This window comes from Chionomys nivalis, chromosome 2 (assembly GCF_950005125.1).
Source record: "Chionomys nivalis chromosome 2, mChiNiv1.1, whole genome shotgun sequence".
NCBI classification, from domain to species: domain Eukaryota; kingdom Metazoa; phylum Chordata; class Mammalia; order Rodentia; family Cricetidae; genus Chionomys; species Chionomys nivalis.
This window is the reverse complement of record NC_080087.1, coordinates 12,859,774-12,869,695: the sequence shown is the minus strand read 5'-3', so window position 1 is coordinate 12,869,695 and position 9,922 is coordinate 12,859,774.

The window sequence follows — 9,922 nt, the reverse complement described above, 5'->3', positions numbered from 1 at the left end:
CCCCAAATCCTTAAGGCCAGGGCTTTAGAAGCCCACGGGTTCATATGACTGGGACTGAGAAAGGGCACAGAGGGTGGCGAGGGCAGCAGAGGGCTCTCGGAGGACAGGCTGCTGTCAGTACAGATGCGCAGCGGATGATGGAGTCAGAGCCGAGGGGGAGGGAGAAATTGGTCCAGGGTTGGGACCACCTCTGCCTTACCATCATGTCCCCTGGGCCTATGAAGAATATGAGAATTCTTTTTTATCATCCTTATTTAATATTTTAGCATTTATGTATTATTACAGGAACAGGGCGCTGACGTGGCACACACGTAAAGGTCAGAGACAACATTCTGGAGTGAGCTCTCTCCTTACACCTTTGTGTGAATTCTAAGGATTGAACTCAGGTCACTAGGTTTGTATGGCAACCGCCTTTTACCCAATGCACACCCCCAGTCCTCCACACCATACCTGTCCTGAGCCTGACGATCCCACGTCTTAATGTGGTTCTCTGAATTATGATGCTATATTTGGCAAGGAATCCAGCCGAGTATATTGTGCTTGGCAGTGTGTTACCTGGACCTCTAAGAGCAATTAGATGGGCCTGCAGTACCTGGGCCTCCGTTCCATTCTTGCCCTTGGCCTGGCAGATACAGGCATTTCCAGGTCACCTTGGTTCCTTTCTCATCTGCAGGCTTCCCTGTGGGAGAACAGGGCTGCTCTGAAGGCCAGACATGGGCTTAATCTGAGCCACAGCGTGTATTAGATGGGTGACCTGGGACCAGTTATTACAACTGATTTGAATATCAGCCCCGTGACTCTGGAAGGATGTTTTATTTTATTTTATTTTACCTTTTCCAGGCTTTGCTTTTCCTCTCCTTACAGTGATGATGATGACAACAATGTCCACGTTGCGAGACCGTATGGGACAAAACTTTAAAAACAATTCCTGGAAAAAAAAAAAAGAAATAGTTCCTGATCATAGCAAACACTACTCAAGTATTAGTGCTATTCTTATCACTAGGGCCGGCCCCTGAGCGCCCCTCCTATCCCTTGGGACCTATCTAATCGCCTCCAGTGGGACTCAGAATTGCCCAGTCTCCCTGTGTTTGGCACCCTCGCAGCCATACTGTCGTTCAAGCCTACATCTCCACCCAGAGAGCCCAAGTGGAGGCCCCGCTCAGTTACAGCTGGGACATTTGTTCTCCTTTGCTCCCCTCTACCAGAAAAAGAGGGGGCTCCAGGGGGCTCTTGGAGGTGCAGTCCAAAGCCCAGCTCTCCTGTTCATAGCCTCAGCATCCCTTGGGTCAATCCCGCCGGTCTCAGCGCCCCCTGCTGGCTGCTGGCGGTGGTGCCTCGCTCCCTCCCTTGCCTCATTTTGGTGAGAAACACCAAGTTTTTACTGGAGGGCTGTCTAGTTGTGCCATGTCCTCACTTAGTGCCAAACATAATAATTGTGCCTTTGATGGAAGGAGGGAGAGAGAGAGGGAGGGGAGGAAGGAAGGAAGGAAGGAAGGAAGGAAGGAAGGAAGGAAGGAAGGAAGGAAGGAAGGAAGGAAGGAAGGAAGGAAGGAAGGAAGGAAGGAAAATTCTTGGTCAGCTAAGAACGCTTGTGCCTTACCTTCTGGTGCTCACTCGTTATTTCAGCCCCTTCCCCATTGTGTGTGGGGTGCTTGCTGTCAGATCCTTTTGCTCTGCCTCACTGCCTTTAACAAAAGGAGCGTAGCACCGGGGGCTCTGTGGGGGTGCATTCCACAGCCTACACCCTCAGCCCTCAGGTACCAGCCAGTCAGCCCGTCTCTCAGTCACTCTGGCAGGGCTCTGCGCCCTCTGCTGGCACTGCGGGGCAGGTGGAGCTGGCTCCCTAGGACCTAGTAGCTGGGATTAAAGCGACTATTTTGTTATGCTGCCCAGAAAACCAACTCTGGAAGTAACTAAGGCTGGCGACGGATACAGTGACACTAGATTGGTTATTTTCAGGTCCGTGAACAGGTTTTTTTTGTTTGTTTTTTTTTTTGGGGGGGGAAGCAGAATTCAAGAAGGATGAGGCTGCAGTGAGTTTTGCTATCTAGGAAAGTTAATTGTTGGTAACAAGAGAATTTGCATCACGCTGCGCTCCCGGGACGCAGGGCAGACAAGCGAATATTCTCAGGCTCTGGTCACTGCGCTTGCAGTACCAGCCTCCCAGGGTTTTTGGCAGAACATGTGAGCCAGTCATGGACCCCAGAGCTCAAGGCTCCTACGGAAAGACTGTTGAACTCAATTGGCCACTGCCTTGGTGTTATTGGCAAGTTGCTGTAAAATCACACCAAGAGATAGCAAACACAAGCCTGGGTAACTTTGTGAGATACACACTCACTCAGACACCTCCCCAAGTGGACCCTAATTCTGTGTGAATTCATTTTCTCAAAATCACGGACGGACGCAGCACAGACAACGGCAGTGCCCACATTGCCCCTTCCCTCACTGGAGTGAACTGCTGGGAGGGCTCTATTCGTGCCAACATGGAGGGATGCCAGCTCTCCCTTGTGTTTCCTAAGATGCTCCATGGTCTCTCAAAGCTCAACTATATATAGCAGAAGTAAGAGTGCCACCACCGATGCCCAGCTTGCCAGCAGGCATGACTCTAACACACTGGGGAATCCTGACAGCCGATGAAATGGAGCCTGGGGACTGGGCTCTAAGGGAGCTGAAGTGATGGGGTGATAGGCATCCATACAGGATGGGGTGGGTGGCTGCTGGGTGGTAGTGCTAACTGGCCCTCCTCTGCCTCAGTGTGCCAGTAGTGAGGCAGGGGTTGGGAGAGGCGTGAGGTACGTGTTGCATTAAGCATGTCACACACTATCCACTAGTATGGCGATGCAGGGTTTCTTATTCCAATTTCAGAGATGAAGGGTCTTTGATGACTGATTCCCATGACCAAGTCGACACAAACTAGAGTCACCGGAGAGCTTCAGAGTGGGACTGTCTATACCAGGCTAGCCTGTGGTGGATTGCCTGGATGGCTTTAACAGCTGTGGGAAGATCCACCCTGAATATGGGTGGCACCCTCCGGTAGAGCCCAAATGAAAGGACTCGGGAGAAGGAGAGCTGTCTATCCTGTGTGCTGCCTCCGCAGTCGCGGATGCTACAGCTGTCTATATGGTACATTCACTGCCATTGGAACCAGCTTTTCGGGTGTCCAACATGAACTGAAGGCCAGCCTTTCTCTGAGACCACTTGGGCCTTCTGCGTTACAGCAGGACTCCTGAGGTACCCAGCCTCGTAGACTGAACAACTCCCAAGCCTTCAGCTTCCCCTGTGAGAGACAGCAGTTGTTGGTCTATTCTGCAGTATCGTATAAGCCCATCTGACGAGCTTTCTTTTCCTATATACTAATTCTATGGGTTCTGGATCAGCTAAGCTGTGCCTTCAGGTGGAGGAACCTGAGAGTAGGAGGCTGGAGCCAGGGAAGGGAGGTGCTGGTGACGAGGGGTTCAGTGGGACTCCTCACCCTTCCAGGGCGGACTGCCTGGTTCCACGGGGGCTACGTGAATGTGAGGATTTGCCGCCATTTGTGATGAATTATTTGTGATGATTAGCCACAGAGAATATTCTTGGTGTATCGTGGTGTAGACCAGTCTACTGATAGCTGTTAGAAAATGGATGAGGTCTGGAAATGAACTATGTGGTCTGTGACATTTTCAGATGTTTTCTGGGTTAGGCATTGAGGTTTTCTAAGAAGTGCAGCTGAGCTGCTGGAAATGCATTGGCCTCTCTTGGCCTTCCTTCCTAGGTCTCTCTGAACCTCCTTGGGCCTTCCTGGGCCTCTCTGGACCTCCTTGGGTCTCTCTTGACATCCATGGGCCCCCTTGGGCCTCTCTGAGCCTCTTGGGCCTTCCTAGGCCTCTCTGGACCTCCCTACACCTCTCTGAACCTTCCTGGGCTCCTTGGGCCTCTCTGGACCTTCCTGAGCCTCCCTAGGACTCTCTGAATCTTCCTGAGCCTCCTTGGGCCTCCCTGGGTGTACCTGGGGCTGAATATTACCACACAGTAGCAAGTTGCTGGACTCCCAGCCCCAGACCTCCATGTGGTGCAGCTACTGAGCTGCTGACATTTAACTTGGAGAGTGATTTAGAAATTTGGAGCCAACAGGAACAAAGCCATTGCACAGGTCACAATGGCGGCTGAGGACCTAGAAGATACTTGTCCTGCCCTGTGTTTGAGAATGAGCAGGCAAGATAGTTTTAATTTGAGTGCTTACTGCCCAAGCACAGAGCGGGCTTCACACACGGAAACTGAAGGTACATTAACCTGGCAGTTGAACCTTCCTGATAATTCCCACCGCATCCTGGCAGACACAGCTCCGGAAAACAGCTGACCTGGGAGTTTGTCATGCCGTGGAATTAATGTGTGATGGCACTCAGCTGAGAATGATTTAGTGACTTGAAAAAAAGTAAGGTAGGAGGCGGAGGTTTACACAAAGGTGCAAAATGAAGAGTCTGGATGGAATTCGTGGTCTTTCTGGGGCACTGTGGGTTCAAGAGAAGCGAGTAGCTGGTTGGTTTGCGTAACTTATTCCAGGAATAGCTCTGCGTCCAGGGCATTGCTGGGTGCCCTTCTTGATCGTCGGTACTCCCGGGGTGAAGCTTCAACTAAGGCTGTCCGGATACAAAACAGACCCCTCCACCCTGGAGATTAGCAAAGAACCTGAGGCTCCATGTTCTCTCAGTACTACAGAGGGGCAGGGCAGCTTCAGAAATAAAAGGAGGTCCATTTGCTAGGGACACGGTTCTGGGCAAGGCTGCCTCACACCTGGGTGGGACTCCAGGTCACTTGGAAGAACACTGGTCAGATCTTCATCTAACGTGTTCCTTCCCCTTCTAAGCTGGCGAATGTCATAGCAGCTTGACATTTTGAAGCTGGAGTTGGAGATCCCAGTCCCAGGATCCAGGACCCAGTGCTTCAACATTTTGATGCAATTCATTTTCTTGAGATTTTCCAGGCTAAGAAAGGCAAATTTCACGTTTACCTGGACCCGGCTGTACCCTAAGTACAGACATGAAGACCCTGCCCCATCTTCCCTTCCTCTGCCTTCTTTCTTCTCTTTCTCCTGCATTTCTTCTTTCCATGTAATTAATTTGTGATTATAGCAGACTTAGGCCTGACCCTGAGCAAACCAGAGGGTGACGCTCCTACCTGCTGGGTGTGTGGTGTTTCTCTGAGTTCTCCCTGATCCTGGGCTTTTTAACCCAAGCCTTACCTCCCACTCCCGTGGCAATATTCAGAACCCCAAGAAGTTTGGCTACCCTACGCCTGCACAGAATATACATATTATTACTTTCTGTGTTAGTCAGTCTCATTGTTGCTGTCACCAAAACCAGAAGCATCTTGTGGAAGGATGTATTTTGGTTCATGGTTTTAGAGGGTTTAGCCGTCATGGTAGTGTATGTTGGAATAAGAGTGGTCTGCATGTGACAACCAGGAAGCAGGAAGGTAACAAATGCCAGTGCTACTATATCCCCAAGGACCCACCCACTTTGTTCTACTTCCTACACCCCAGATTCACCTCCTGTCTTTCATCACACATATACACTGTGGTACTATTGTGAGTCCATCAGGAGATTATGCTAGAGCCTTCCTGATCTAGTAGTCATCCCTGAAGATACCCTGGCATATACCCATATCTGTAGTCATCCCTGCAGATACACTGGCATATACCCACATCTGTAGTCTCATATACCCACATCTGTAGTCATCAACACAGATACCCTGGCATATACCCACATCTATAGCCATCCCCACAGATACCCTGGCATATACCCACATCTGTAGTCATCCCCACAGATACCCTGGCATATACCCACATCTGTAGTCATCCCCACAGATACCCTGGTGTATACCCACATCTGTAGTCATCTCTACAGATACTCTGGTGTATACACACATCTGTAGTCATCTCTACAGATACCCTGGCATATACCCACATCTGTAGTCATCCCCACAGATACCCTGGTGTATACCCACATCTGTAGTCATCTCTACAGATACTCTGGTGTATACACACATCTGTAGTCATCTCTACAGATACCCTGGCATATACCCACATCTGTAGTCATCCCCGCAGATACCCTGGTGTATACACACATCTGTAGTCATCTCTACAGATACCCTGGCGTATACCCACATCTGTAGCCATCCCCACAGATACCCTGGCGTATACCCACATCTGTAGTCATCCCCACAGATACCCTGGTGTATACACACATCTGTAGTCATCCCCACAGATACCCTGGTGTATACCCACATCTGTAGTCATCTCTACAGATACCCTGGTGTATACCCACATCTGTAGTCATCTCTACAGATACCTTGGTGTATACCCACATCTGTAGCCATCCCCGCAGATACCCTGGTGTATACACACATCTGTAGTCATCCCCACAGATACCCTGGTGTATACACACATCTGTAGCCATCCCCGCAGATACCCTGGTGTATACACACATCTGTAGCCATCCCCACAGATACCCTGGTGTATACCCACATCTGTAGTCATCCCCACAGATACCCTGGTGTATACACCCAGAGGCATGCTTCATCATCTGCTGTTTTCTCACTCCACTCAACTGGGCAATCAAGATTAGCCATTACAGCCAAGTGGGGGTGGCACATACCTTTAATCCCAGCACTTGGGAGGCAGAGGCAGGAGGATCTCTGTGAGTTCAAGGCTAGCCTGGTCTATGGAGTGAGTTCCAGGACAGTCAGAACTACATAGAGACCCTTGTCTTGAAAAACCAAACCAAACCACCAACAACAACAAAAGATATCACAATTCCAAATTCATACATTAAATTCTGATGTCTCCTAGGGGAATGACCTCGTGTGTGGGAGACATTTGGAAAACACAGGTGCAAGGAGTGTCAGTGACATGTCTGGTGGAGCCACGTGCCGGTGAGTTGATGTGCTTTCTGTCCCTCCAATTCTGGACAAACCCAGATGGGGCTCAGTGTGACTCACTGATCTTCCCAGCAAGGGTTGTGTTTCAGAAAGCCAGGATTGCGCGGTGCGACAGTGTGGTTTCTCAGATACCTTGCCACAGTCATTTGTAATAAAGTCTGGACGGGAAGCAGCGCTGCCCACAGGAAGCCGAGAGCCAGGGTTTCTCTAAGCGGCCCTCTCTTCTGGTGGGAGCTCTTCCTTTAGCCTCTGTGGAATCTGCTACACTAGGCTCTTGGCTCTGGCACCTGTCGCACCTTCCCGAGGATCTCTGCAGGGCTCTGGCCACCAAGGCCAAGGAACGTGGTGACCCTCCTGTGTTTTCCAGAGGGGGTGGTTGCTGTGGCATATGGATGCTGCTCCAAGTAGAAATGGAATTTCTCAGAGCAGTAAAATAAATCTGTCCCCATCATCAGCAGAACAAAGGGGCGAGCCGCAGTGCTGGGCCGTTCTGCAACCACTGGTGAGAATTCAATACAAGCCATTTTGTCAGCTTTTTCTTGAGCTGGAGACCGAGACTGAAAGCCCTGAAGTTCACACCTCTTAGAGATGATTTGTCCAGGGTCACCTGATGGACTGCAAGCCTAGACAAACAGTCTCAGCCTGAGGCGGCAAGGGCAGCACCAAGAGTCTCTTCTGTGCTTTTCAGATGAGCAGGTAACAGGTATTATAAACACACCATTTGCTCAGCCTGCCTGGCTCGGCTTCTTGGGAGAACCTGCCAAGGACGGCCTTTCTGGCAAGCGTTTACCCTTATGCCGGTGAGCATACCCAGACAGTCACCTGCCTGTTTACAGATCAGTTATCCATCTCCTCTTTCTTACATGTGCTACACAGCACAGTGGAGGTCGGAGGACAACTTGTGGGAATCTGTCTCTCCTTTCAACACGTGGGCCCGCAGGATCGAACTCAGGTCATCAGGCTTGGCAGGAAGTGACTTTACCTGCCGAATCCTGCCAGCCCTCACTTGCCTGTTTTTTTTTTTTTTTTTTTGTTGTTGTTGTTTGTTTGTTTTGTTTTTTGGTATATGTGGGTTTGTTTGTTTGATATGGTTTCTTTTTAGAATGTGATCATAGCTCATTAAAAGGCAACATGGCAAAGGACTTAATCCAGCTTACATAAGAAAATATAAGTTAAGGTCCTAAGTCACTGTTAATCCTGAAACTATATGCTTCTCCCAAACTGAGTTATCTGCCACCAGATGGAATTTTCTCTGGCCTCATTGTGGTGAGGGGAGCTTGCTTTCCTCTTGGGTTTTCACAAAGCCCCAGCCTTTGACAGTGCTAAGGACAGCAAGAGACTCCAATGGTTGCTGTACCACTCAAAGACTTTCGGCTGGAAGGAAAAACGCCTCAACTGAGCATGATAAAATACTATTAAAATATGAATTGCACCATCTCTCATGGGAAATTTAAGTATTTGAAGAGTTTTCTTTCTTACTTGTACCCCACTCACTGTTTCAAAGAAACACATGAAAATGAGAAAATAAACAATATTCTTTCTGAATTAAACCTAGGAGAGATTAAATTTTGTCCCAAGTGAAATAGCTACATTCAGTGGATTTTAATTATCTTTGTCCCCATCTCCCCCTTAATTTCTTTGTTTCCCTCTGAAGTTGCAATGATTAGTTTGCGACTTTGGTCCACACTGAGTTTGAGATCACATGGATCGATGTGGTGTGACAAGCTTGGCTCCTCCTTTTGGCTGAGCAGGCGGATGAGGATGGCGACAGAAGTCACCATGACCCACCTCAGCTCTTCTGGGCTTAGGGCAGATGCTTGCTCTGAGTTCTGTTGGAATCTGTGTTCCTTCTAGTCAAAGGCTCAATACCTTGAGTGGTGAGCCCTGCCACACACCTTCCCTGCCCAGGGTGTGTCTCTACTCTGAAGTGCTCTGGGTGAGCCAACTGTATAGCAGGGCAGTGCTAACTTCTCGGTATGGGTGTTTTCTGGTAAGAATCCTGAGGTCTGCTCCTCTCTGTCCACCGTGTTCTCTAAGTGCGGCTTTCTCCAGCAGCTGTGGGCTTAAGTTCTAAGAATAAAGCTTAACATGCACGCAACGGAAGCCACATCTTACCGAAAGCCTCCTTAATGTTGGCTTAGATGGGAACGGGAAATGGCTGTGCTAACCATCCTCTAAAGCGTTTCCAGTGCTCAGTCTCCATGAAATGGATTGCTTATGGGGAGATAATGTCTCCTCTATTCCTTTTTAAGTCTGTGAAAAATGTCATCCTGGTTAATAGGGTGATTAAAACCCTTTATGCTCCAGGAGATAAATGTGATTATGTTTTTCATACTCTACCCAAGATAAAGACAGCAAAGAAGGCAGACGTGAAATCCCACAACACTTCCTCTCTTCCGCATCCGGGGACATTCAGGACGCGTACACAGATGGTTCCTCACATAAAGAATAACATTATCTCTTAAACATTTTTCCTTCCCATTAACCAATTTAACAATACGCCTCTGGTAGGAAAGAAACAGACAAGACTAAATCCTCTGGCATCTGAGTTCTGTGGAAAACACTTCAGTGACATCACTCGCCTGTTCTGAGTTTTCATCTCCTTTGCCCCAGTTTTTGCTTGTAAAAGGCAACTGGTGCCCATGCCTTCCTCTTCTAGGAAAGTTGTCCCTGCCAGCAGGTGACCCAAGTTATTCCTATGGGGACATGAAGTGTAAGGACAGGGCTCCAACACCGGCATGCCGCAGAAGCAAGTATTCCGTATTCCGTCATCCTCTAACACGTTCCTTCAGTGCCAGTGGAAACAGCGTGTCCCTTGCGGCCCCTAGTTCCGGCCTTGGCCTGGCTGCCATCTACAGCCCCTGTGACCGGCGCTGCCACATTTACAAGGCTCTACCCTCAAGGAGCTTTCAGAGACTCACAGTTAATAATGGTTTCTCTTTTTATCCCTTCAGCGGATACAGGAAGTCTCATTTTCTCCTATCCAGTGGAGGTCTTTGCGTGA